The following is a 12,380-nucleotide window of genomic DNA, read 5'->3' on the forward strand; positions in this document are numbered from 1 at the left end:
TCACAAGCATCGATTATTGTTCTAGCAGCTGTATATTAAAAGCCTATACTTCTAAGATGAATACACTTGCTTACTAAAATGGAGTACAGGAACCCAGGAAAAACAAAGAATTTGGGAAGGAAAAGATCACACTTAATTGTCCATGAAAATTTTAGCCAACTGCAGGTGTACTCAATTAACATCTCATTAAAAAAACCTCTTGAACTTCAAATAAGCCATCAGCCTTGTATAGTGTAAATGAACAGTATAATTGATAGCCACAGCAGTGCTAGGTTAAGTGCTTTAATAACATGCTGGCTCTCCAGAGAAAGTCAGCTCTGTTTCATCAATATAAAGAATCCACGCCAAAGAAGTTTCATAGTTTAAATGAGTTTTCTGTAGCTGCAGCAGAATAAAGGCAATAAAGTCGGGGGAAATTCAGCATAATGCAGCATGAGCTTTCAGTTTGCTTCTGGAATATTTTCCTCTATTCAGACTGCTTTCAAAGCAAAGAAAATAAATCAACGTGTGCAGTATTTCTGGTAGGCTAATGGAGCCAGGATAGCCATAAAGCATGAAATACCAGTGCATTTCCAAACATGTGGCTCCAATTCTGATCTCAGTTATAAATCTGTTTTTGCCAGAGGCAGGTTTACCACGTTGATTTAGCTAATCTTGCCAATAGCTATGGGCCAGTATAGGATGCATACTTCCAGAGCACCTGATGCAAGCTGCAGCCCCATCCTGCAGGCAGATCTATTCCCTGCAGCAGAATTGCTTCAGGTGCGTCAGAGATCAGCACCTCATCCTCCCTGTTCCATCCAAATAACCCCAAACTTTAGGAAGGTTCACGTATACAGCAACCCTGTAAGTCTAAACCCCTAGTACACTGACGGATGAGACACCACGGATAAAATATAACAAGCTATTTGATCCCAGGCCTTTGGCTCACTGTTATTGCTCTGGCCTCTGTACAGCAGAGGCTAACCAGGTGCAGCAGCTGCAAAAAAGAGCATCTATTTTCCATATGATCACATTTTCTATCCTTAAGGGGAAAGAAAAAGCATGGTTCAGCTGAATGTTGAAAAGGATATGTGCCTCCAATTTCTTGCACTTCGGTCAACACTTTCTCCAATTCCGATAGCTCAGCTACCCCAGAGTTCACAGCAGTATAAAGTTTCTGGAGCTGGTGGCTCTCAGCCTGGCAGTCTGCAGGCCACTGGCGTCTACAAATTACTTCTGCTGGGCTCCAGAAAGGGTAATTAACACCAGGAAGTCTACTGTCAGTTTAAATTTGGTCTGCGCCCTCCCTGAAAACACTGGAGGGTCTAGTTTAGAGCGCTCAGTTTGTGGGGATTGATAGCCGGTATGATTTTTTTCATGCAGTATCAGTCCCTTTAAGCTTCTAAAGCTATCAGCAACTGGTGATTATGCCCTTGGCTTTCCTTTTCTGTGCAGTTTTTGGCAGCTCCAGTCTAATTAAGTATGCTTTTGTCCTCTCCCTAGTCACACTTTGTCCTGGTACATATAGAAAACTCCGGAGTAGAGATCTCTTTTCCCGTACGCCCTGTGTTTTAGAAGTCCCTTTGGCTCTCTTGGATCAAGAACACCCCATTTTAAGAAATTTGTGCTACTTTTTTCTCCACCTCCTCCCTTGGCTCCTACATGGCAACTTTTGCCATTCCCTGGAATTCAGACCTATTTAATCACAAGGAAGGTTCTCCGGTCTCTGCTTGCGTGAGAGAGCTAACACAAGTTTTGCTTCCTGAATACAGAATTTCACAGGAATTTTCAAACAACCACCTCTCAAAGTCACTATTCAACAGAGGTGGATTTACAGCAGTTCTCTATCCTTTCAACACTGCAAATGGTCGAAGAGCCGATTAGAGCGTACTTTATTTTGTTTCACAGCCACACTGGGCTCTGTGGCAGTCTCTGTATCTCACATGCAAAAGCAAGTCGCCTCCCACATCTTCTTGGTCCAGAATGACATGATCTTACCACTGAAAGTAAGAATGCCACCTCCCTCAAGCGCAGCCATTCCTGATTCCACACAGGACAGAATTACATTCCTTCCAAAGAACCATGCCGTTGTGAAAATACTCAAAAAATCAAAAGTTTCATCACCTTGGATCTTGCCATTTTATGTCAAAATGGGACCACCTGGGAGAATATGCACAGAGATAGTGATTCCTACATTACACATGCATTTAATACCAAATCAAAAATAATAATTTTCAACTGCAGAAAATTTCTTATCTTTAAAAAAAAAAAAGGCTCTGAAGTTCAGATGCTATAGAATTTTCGAATATCAAAAGTCGCAAGCATCACAGGTTCCTGTGTGTAAAATCAGTAAGAACATGCAATTCATTAATTAAAATTAAAAAAATCCAGAAATACAATTGCTTTCCCACATCTATAGTCTATTTTTCATTTTATTAGAGTGGCTGGCAACTAGCACTGATCTTGAATTGACAGAAAGCCTCCCGTAATGGGAATAAGTTTGGGATTGGTTCCAAAACCCACCATGAAAGTCACCACAATAACAGAGCAGCTGAAGGAGCCAAGTCTCTCTGGGGGCAGGAAGCCTTTGAGCACGTTCAACCTTAGTGCAGAACATCCCCTGCCTTCTTTCTTTCTTCAATTCTGCTAGCAAGGATCATCGTATGGATGAAAAGCACTAATATTTACTGCCTTTGATCATGTACTTTATCATATTTTGACCTCCTCCCTAAGGCAGAGGAGTACTGTACCTCAGGAGTGCCAGTCACATCCTGGGAATGAAACTGTGCTCATTTTAGCTGCCACAAGTTTGAATCTCCAGGGAGGTAGTACTGTTATTTTTCTGCTGAATGCAGCCCCTCAGTTGTTTTAGGATTTAAAAAAGGGAAACCGAGTTTTGGGGGTTTTCTGGCATGGCTGGAGTTTACTTATGCATTTATCTTGTGAAAATTTGCTCTTTTCAACATTCTTCACACCACAGACATGTCTTTCCTCCACACAGCACAGCATCATGATTTGCTTTAAAAGAAAAACCAGACCGCATGAAGAAGGAGGACTTCTCCCAGCATCCCAGCAAGAGCTGAAAGACTGATTCTGAACTGCCTAGCTGCACTTACAGGCTGAGGAGCAGAGTTGCATGCAACTCCAGCAAAAGAAGGTGGCTGACAAGGAACTACTTTCCACCAGCCATTTCATTCAAGAAAAAAAAAAAAAAAAAAAAAAAAAAAAAAAAAACCCACACTGTGCGAGCTGCTCATCAGATTTGAGGTCTGACAAGTGAGCTGCTTCAGGCTGCCAGCTTGCTGTTCCTGCTCTCACCAACTGCTTCACAACGTTCGCATCTGAAGCTACGAATTGTGCTGCAGTAAGAACTTCGGGCTTCAAGTTTGAGGCAAATTTTTGATGAAAATATAACGAACTCGATACAAAAAACATTAATAATCCCCGTGTCACCTGCAAAACAAAAACAAAACAAGATGACCCCAAAACTTCAACAGGAGTTCTGGAGATGCAAGTTGAAAAGAAAATCTGCTCTTTAACTTTTAATATATGAGAATCATGATTGAAGTCTGCTGCTCTGCCAGAGGTGCAAGGAAAGATTTAATACCTGCAGAGTAACAGTTTGGGCATTTAATCAGTCCTAAAAACCTACCATTTGGGTCATTTGAAATGGGACTGGAAAAAAATTAGAGAAATAGACTACAGTGGACAGTTTTCCAGTGGTCAAGGAGGTATAGGATAATTACAGAGGTCTTAATGCCTGTAATTCTGTCCTCCCAGGAGATATGGGAAATGAATTGCAGCTCAAAGCTGTACCTGGCTAGTAATCCCAAGACAGTGGCCACTGAAGTTGTTACTAATATAATTCTTTTTTCAGAAGATTAACAGATTTTACATTTCTCATGACATGACAATTGTTTCCGTCTCTATCACTTCAACTAACATGACAGTTACTATTTCTCCCCAAGAGTCTGACACATTCAAGTTTAAACAAGTTGAGCTTTATTTTAAGATAATTTTTCTTAAGCAATGAAGGATGTGGGATTCTGGGCCGGGGAAGAAACCAAGAGAGAATTCTTATCTAAAATCCTCCTCCATAATCTTACTCTTCAAGTGCTCTGCAACACCCCTGTGCCACTGTCAAATAGCTGCCATGTCTCACCCACAGAGTAGGCCGAACCTTATTAGCTCAGCCTCCACTCCTGTGTTATCTATACATACATACATATATATATGTATATATTTATGCACACACACACATTGGACTACCCACCTTCACCCGTCAGTGTTCTTGGCTGGCTGTTTCCCCACAATGTGACTATAGTCTCAGCATCAAAAGGAAGGCATGGGGGGGAGGAGACAAAGAAGGTTGGAGAATTAAATACTGGTGGCTTTTAAGCTCCCTAATTAAATGCATAGGGCACTGCATCTGCATAACTGAACTGAAAGACTCTGGGTCATATGCTTTATTAAAGCCTAAATGAGATCAGCGATGAGTGGCATGTTTTTGACAGGCAAGGTTCCTCGGGGTAATCACTAGGTGTGGCCACTGCGAGCAGAACTGAACGCGTGCCCTTTGTGCCTGCAAAAATACTTAGAGACATTTGTTCCCTGCTTCTGAATCCCCTTGGCTGGCATTAAATGTCACTGCTCGCGGTTAAGTTCATTTTAACCGCAACAGAACTCATTATTCCATTTGAGGCAAGTGTCCCAGTCTTGGGAGACCCTCTTACTTAACCAAAACTACACCCACATGAAGAATTACCCTTTTACAGCTCTGTCAGAAAATCAGTATTATCAGTTTAATGAATGGCCTCCTACTTTTATCTCTGTTACTGCTAAAGCCTGACACTACTGCTGAGTATGTCACATGGGAGCATGAAGCCACCAAGCCATCCCTCCTGGAAGCTACCTAGAGCTCACCATCTAATGCTGCCTTACCCCAGCTCCAGTACCGCTACGGCACTTCAGGAGCTCTTAATTATGAAATCTAGGCAAGCATGGCAGCAGCACACACTTGACTACTCACTGCTTCACAATCCTGAGCACAGGCACCTTTCAAAAAAACCACAGGCTACAGGTTAAGCCACATATTAGTAACAAAACAAAGCAGCATTGCTGCTTCTGCCTGGGGCAACCTTTTAACATGGTGAAGCCAAGCATCATGACATCCGTTTGACTTTAATAACATCAGGAAGAAGCGTCACCTGAAAGTCACTGCTGAGCACTATTTCAGGAAGGGTAGCTCTCCACATCGCTTTTCATGAGTAGTTTTTGAGATTCGCCTGACTGAGTGACAACTCTAATTTCCCATGGTTCCCACCATGGTCAATGGGCACAAGGAACGGGTGGAGTCTGAACTACTGATTCTCCTAGTGTGACATGTGCTGGCATTCAGGGACAAATTTACCCTTTCCAGTCAAATTGAATTATGTCAAAGTGACCAAAAGGGCTTAAGTAGGAGTAGGAGGGGGTCTGGTGCTGAAAGCACCTGTCTCCTATATAAGCTATATGTAGGACAGCATAGCAAGATAACCTCTGCCAGGTGACAGCTGCCACCTTGCAGAGTCTGTAAGACTTCTCTTGAAAGCAAGAAGCAATTTGGCAGAGAGAGGCACTGATACAACGCTTTTGAAGAGCAGTTTGGTAGGACACAGTAAAAAGAGATCTGTGCAGTTTAAGCAGGTGTTTTTGTACCAAAACAGCTGCCTGTTGCAGCTCATTCACTAGCAGACCACACTGGAAAGTGCTTGGCCCTCTAACCATCCATCCGCCTGCAAAGGGTTTTCTATCCTGCTGTTGGCCGGGGTGAAGCCCAGAGGGAAGGTTAGCCACGCTAACTTCCAGTTCAGGTTAGTCACACTACTTTCAGAGAATGAGCACCAGCCATCAGCAACTGCATATGTGACCTTCTGTCTCCACACTTCCTTGCTGGTAGTTATTCCACACCCCAGAGGTGTGTCCCAGCCCCTGCTCTGGACCTAACCAGTTAGGATAAAAGGCTCTTTGGAAAAATCCTGGCACAGCACCCTGAGTAGGATCTGAAGTGTCTTTTTCCCTATCAAAATTTGCACGCACAGGAGAGAAACAAAAAACAGATTGAAGCATAAGCAATCTGTCAGGGGGAGGAAGTCAAGGATTTTGTGATTCACCAAGAGCATCGATAATTAATACCACTTTAAGTCATCATTCCCATTTTTAAACCCCAACACATATTGCCTTTTTTCTTGTCTACTTAAAATATGAAGCAATTTTGAACATTGTTTTTAGCCACTTAAAGTCACAGATTTTAGAATAGGCTTTGAAGGAACCCAAAATGCCAAGTCATTCCTCCGAAAGTACGAGCTTCATTTCATCATGTTTTGACCTGTTGCAGGGATCACTGAGCTTAACAAGGGATGGGTCCACAAGTTTCCTTCACTCAGATTAAGTTCCCTTCAAGCCAACAGGAATCAGCACACACATATGCGGGTACCTTCACAAAAATCAATCACAGTGTCATCAAAAAGTAGAGAAATCGAAAAAACTATTTAAAAATGAAATATGGTTGTAGTGTTTGCATGTTGCAGAGGACCAGTAAAAGAAACTCTCTCTATATAATGTATATATAACAACAAAAGATGAGTGAAGTAAGACAAAAATACTGTTATGTTGAAGGTCCATCAACAGTTCAAAAAACATCTCTTAAAAAAGCTTTTTGCTCACAATACTAAAAAACGAAGTAGACTGTTACAGTTTAGCTATAATCCAGAATCAATGCAGTTACATTCTTCTACTGCACCCAGATACACATTGATCTGATAGTAGTTTTACACTGAGCAGAGGTCATTAAAAAGGTTGGTTGCCTCTTATCCCTCTCTTATTTACAGGCCTGTCAAAGTATCTCAGTGTGTCTGTAATTAGTAGAGAAGGTGTATTACATATTATCTATTCAGGTTCATCAATCAAAGCACAGCAATTGGGAATATGTCCCTTTCTTAGAACTTTTAATGCCTAGAGTTAGTCAGAAAAAACTCTGAAAGATCTCACTCGCTTTCTGTCTTCGTTAGCAAGCTACATGTTCAGGGCATTACCTGTTGGAAGATGAACTGGCAGATTCATTGCAATAGTGATTTTTCATAATAGACACAAGAATTTAGAGTATGACTTAAAAAATTTTCACTACATTTTAAGCACTAATTTATTTTGCAAAATTAAGGATTATACCTAGGGAATTTCGGAAACATATAATATGCTCCTGAAGAGGTGCAAAATAAGTATATCTAAAGATCTGACTTGACTTCTTGGTTGTGCCATACCATAGCAGAGGTATGGGGCTTATGTTCTCAGCCTCAGCTGTTTATGCAGTATACAGGTCTTTTTGCTGCAGTGTTCTTTCCCCTCTTTAAAAAAAGAGAGCATACACCCAAAACGCACACACCTAGACACTCGCTTTGTAAAAAATAAATAGTGAAATCAGATGCAGTGAACACCTCTGTGAGAATGAACGGGCATACCTTTGGCTGAGAACCTAGTCCATGACAAGTGGTATTTCCTTGTTTTATCACCGCAGAACATAAAATTTTGTTCTTCACAAAAATAACTATCTGAAGAATGTGCCCTAACACAGCAAATTGCAACACACAAGTGATTCCTCTCTCTACTCAGGATCTATAAAACCACTTTCCCTGGCACTATAGAGGAATTAGACACGTTTTCAGAATAAGCGCGTTGCATCATAGTTTTCAACTCCTCCGTATTTTACGGACAATAATACTTTACCTCAACAGCTCATTACATCAGGAACTTAAACAAGGACAGGTTGTACTATTTACAAGCACCTTTTACAGAGGGAAAATTCAAAATGGAAATGAAGAGCAAAATCTGCAAAAGTACTTAAGGAGCATTTGGACTCTTATGTGTTCCAAAATAATCCACAAGGAACTTTTCTAACTCTTTCAGCACCCCAAGTTTTTGCCTTACATATTTTTTATGCATAAAAGCGCTGTTTGGCACATACACAGAGTGGCTGCCTGAAACATGCACCTCTCCACGTTACATGGTCACCTAGCCATGACACGAGGCATCACCACGCACTGTGGATCTCAGCTCCAACAAGCTGATGAAGGTTGTAACACAAGTCTCTGTGTAAGAGAGGGCACCTGCGAGCCTTACGCTATTGACACACTCTGGAGCCTCATCTAAACAGTGAATCTCTTTCACGATCTCCCAGCTTAGAAGAAGAATCATGAGAAAAACATCCTTTGCTTTCAACAAAGGTTCAGTTAATGCTCATATTGATCCGACTGCAGGATCGGGGCCAAGTTTAGTTCTTCATTGTACATAACTGAACCAGAACAAAATCGTTCAGAGAAATTCCTCTTTGCTCCTTCCAAAATGGATCATGAAAGACATGACAGTTCTACCCATCATTTTGGTATCTGAAAATTCACGCAGGAAACTACCTTGTGAAACCTCTACAATGAAGAACACTGGAGGCAGAGGGAGGGAAAAAAATAAAAAGCCCTTCATTTTTAATATGTCAAGATACCATGAGAAGCAGAGTAACCTGTGGCCTAAATCAGGAAATAGCACAAACAGAACAAAGCCTTTGGAGTTGCTTAAACAAGCTTCAAGATGCATCATTCAACAAACTAAGCTGGCCCTAAGGCAAGCAAGAGAAGCTTCAGCCTTCAACCAATAATTTGGTCTAGGAAGTCACTTTTTAAGACTTCAACTGGATTAATAAAGTATTTCTTGAAACTATTTGCTTATACCAAAGCAACTCGTATTACAGCTAGATCTCCTAAAGCATGCAAAATTGATGAGAAAGACAGGACTAAATTCTCAAAACATTTAGAATGGATTAGCTCCATTGCAAAATGATGCCACTTCATACCAAAGAAGGATTTGGTGCTAACGGTTGCGTTTGGCCCAACCTCAGACCACCTATAATGAAACAGCTGTGCTATTAAAATAAATAAGAGAGAAAGATCCCTTTCTTATCTGCAAAAAAAAGTCTTTGCTTGTGCACACTTAAAGCTTCCCAGATGGAAACAGTGCTGGGATTTGTGTTTATAGGATGTAAACAAAGGATAAAGGAGACAAGTAAAAGCACACAGGACTTTCACCATCAATATTTGTGAGCAGATATGGATTCCCTCTGCAGCTTTGTCTCCACACATTCATCCACAAGGATGACAGAAAATATACTTCTGGGATGGAATCATGTAACCCAGTGCACCCATTTCAAGCACAGACAGCACAGTTAGTGCCTCCAAGGCATTCATGTGGCTTTGCTAATATATGCTGTGGTCAGTGGAAGAGAAGATAGATTCCCACAGTTGCCCAAAGAAATAATAAAATGGCCAGAACAAGCAGAACACTAATAAGGAGGTTAGCCTGGACAGCAAGTCAGAGTCAGTAGGAGAATTTTAAAAAGTAAAAATTGTGAAAATTGGCATCTCTGTCAATACTACTAATTACTTCTCATTTCCATAAGTCTTTCCCTCAAATCCATTATGTTATCAGCCACAGCAAGTGAAATGGATTCTCAGTGAAGCCATCAATGTTTCCCTCTATACAAGCAATGAAGTTACGGATCAATAAGCGTGCACAACTTCTGCCCACCCAACCCCCATCCCTTCTATATTCTGGTCCTACTCACCCAGAGAGTAAAATGACAGAGTTGCAAAATTAACCCTGAATGCACAAAACTATGCAGAATACTGCTGCTGACCTCTATTTCTCTGGCATTTAATCTGCTGACATCGCCAGTCTACTCAGCTCCTGCTTTTAGAAAAAAATAAGCTTACCTGCATCTGAGTCAAGGAGGCTTTGTCTGTGGTTTCGGCAGAGACCAAAATGTATCCGTTAGGTTCAACTGAAAAGAAAAAAGAAAAAAAAAACCCAAGTGTTTCTTATGGGATCATCTCATTCCCATAGGAACAGAGAGAAAGGGGCTACAAAATCCATAGCCAGAGCTCTCGAGAAGACTCCCCAGGCTCCCAAGCCTTCCTGGTTCATGAAGGCATACCGGCAGACTACAGAAGCCCGAAAGGCAGGCTGAAAAGAGCAGATCTTATTCCAGGGTGCTTTGTTCACTTTCTCACTCCAAACGACCTTTTCTGCTACCCCTCTTCCCCCCCCACAACGCACAGCTGAGTTAATATACTCATGGCCAACATTAAAACAACAGTAAGTGTCAGCATATACTGTGGCAGGATGACAATAACATTTTACAACATATTATATGCAATGCAGAAACAGATGAAGTAATTTCTTACAATATATTATATTAGAAAAGTGACAAAACCTATCAACCTGATTCTTTGTGTTGTGCACATCAAAACACCAGCAGATTGAAAAATAAAGAACGAACTGGAATTAGAATACAAAATAGGCATGGCTAATTCTTTCAACCAGAAAAAGAAAATGAATTAAGTTTGCCTTTATTGCTGCTGTCATGGTTCAAAAACAAAAAACCCAAAGTCTCCTTGTGTATAATGTTGTATGATAATTCTTTGGTTCCACTAGACAGTTCTTTTTATTAGTATTGAACTCCCCATCCTTAGTGTGAATACCATTTTTAAAAGTCAAAGATTCCCTAAGATGCATGCAGAGGAAACTGGGTACTTCATGTTTCTTCTGCAATTTAACTCCATCACACCAATATGTGCAGCACACACAGTTTAATTTTAACGCAGGAACTCTCTCGTCACACTAGCACCCTTATTTGAGCTTTCTTTCCTTAACCATTGACAGCTGAGGATATCTCCTATCATTGCTTGGATTCAGTCAGTCATGGGAGCTGGAAGATATCCTTCTTTTCTTCTCAAAAGGAACGCAAAATATCATCACTATTTAAAGAGGGGAAATACAGATGCCTAAACCTACAGACATGTGTTTCTACTGTAAAAGCCCAAAGCACATTACAATAACCTTATCATAGCACCTGCAAAGATGCAGTCATAAAACATCCACCGTGCAGAGCATAAAAGATACCAGAGGGCACATATTACTCATTACACCTCTCCAGACCCACAGGGAAGGGAGAGGCAAGCACAAAAGGGGCATGTCTGAGAGATGCTAGAGGCACCATCAGTGGTCTGGGCAGACCACTTCCAGATCACAAGCTGACAACTGCCCCAGCAGCAGTCTGCACGCGCGGGCAGGACACGGTATCGCCCCAGGATGCGAGAGGAGCGCACGGCTTTATGTTATGACAGAGCTGTCAGCAGCCTTATGAAATCTAAGCTGTTTGTACCATTGCAGGAAAGCAAAACAGTGACCTACTTCTTCATTTAGCTTACTACAGATGAGACTCCACACAGCTCTGATGGTAACAGAGGAGCTTGCCCTCTTTTCAATCCAGGGAAAAAGCAATATTCAAAGTTTACATTAAAAAGAGACCAAGTTCTACCATCCTTTCTTATTTAAATACAGCATAAAGATTTCTAAGTAGGTTACAGCAAGCATGTCATTGCTAGGACAATAGAGCTTTTTTCCTTCACACATTATACTTACGGGAAGACACTGTCTCAATATTAAATCCCTGGTGTCTCACATACCAATGCCTAAAATCAGAACTGCATTCTTTATTACTTATAAAAGAGTTACTGCATTTATTGGTTGGAAACCAGTTGTCTACAAAAGACCACATTAATCTGCATTTCAGAGGCAAAAAGTACCTGGAGGTGAGGCTATACGACATCTCTGCAAAGTCAGGCTCTGACTTAAGCTGTTAAAATCTTGGGCAAGAGGATCCAGAAAACAATAAAGAGGAAACAAGGGGAGGAGAGGCATTTCCAGCAGGCTCTGTCTATTCTGGACTGATGACCAAACATCTGTCACTTTAATCAATCAGTGCATTTCAGTCCAGTTGCAGAAAATAAAATGCTCAATGAATTGTCACCTGAGCTGGATATGATCTATGACTACTGTGCTAATGGTACACTCGTGGCAGTTCACGTTTACAAACTCAGGTTAAAAAGGCAGCCACTGAAATAAAGTTTCGTGTCACTTCCAAAAGCAGCCTTGCTGCCGTTTCTGCATATAAGCACAGAAAGTATGTAAATACCACTGGGGTTTCATGGGGCCAGCACTCATCCTGGCAGACACGCATGGGACCGGCTCCACGTATACAGACTGTGCAACTGAAGCATCAGTATAGCATCTACGACGTACCTGCAGCAGCTTCATTTGGTCTGCCCAGCCAAAGGGAAACCAGCATGCAGGGGCACACGTACCGGAAAGCAAACTCTCCGCCAGCCCCAGGTATGTACTGTGGTGGTTGTACTCGTGCTAATGTCCAAACTATTATGTTTTTATTGCTATTTTAATCTCACAAGAATAGGGAACACACACTACACATTTAGCTGCACAAACATGCCCTAATTGAGTCATTAACAGGGTGAGAG

This window comes from Dromaius novaehollandiae, chromosome 14, assembly GCF_036370855.1.
Source record: "Dromaius novaehollandiae isolate bDroNov1 chromosome 14, bDroNov1.hap1, whole genome shotgun sequence".
Classification (NCBI taxonomy): domain Eukaryota; kingdom Metazoa; phylum Chordata; class Aves; order Casuariiformes; family Dromaiidae; genus Dromaius; species Dromaius novaehollandiae.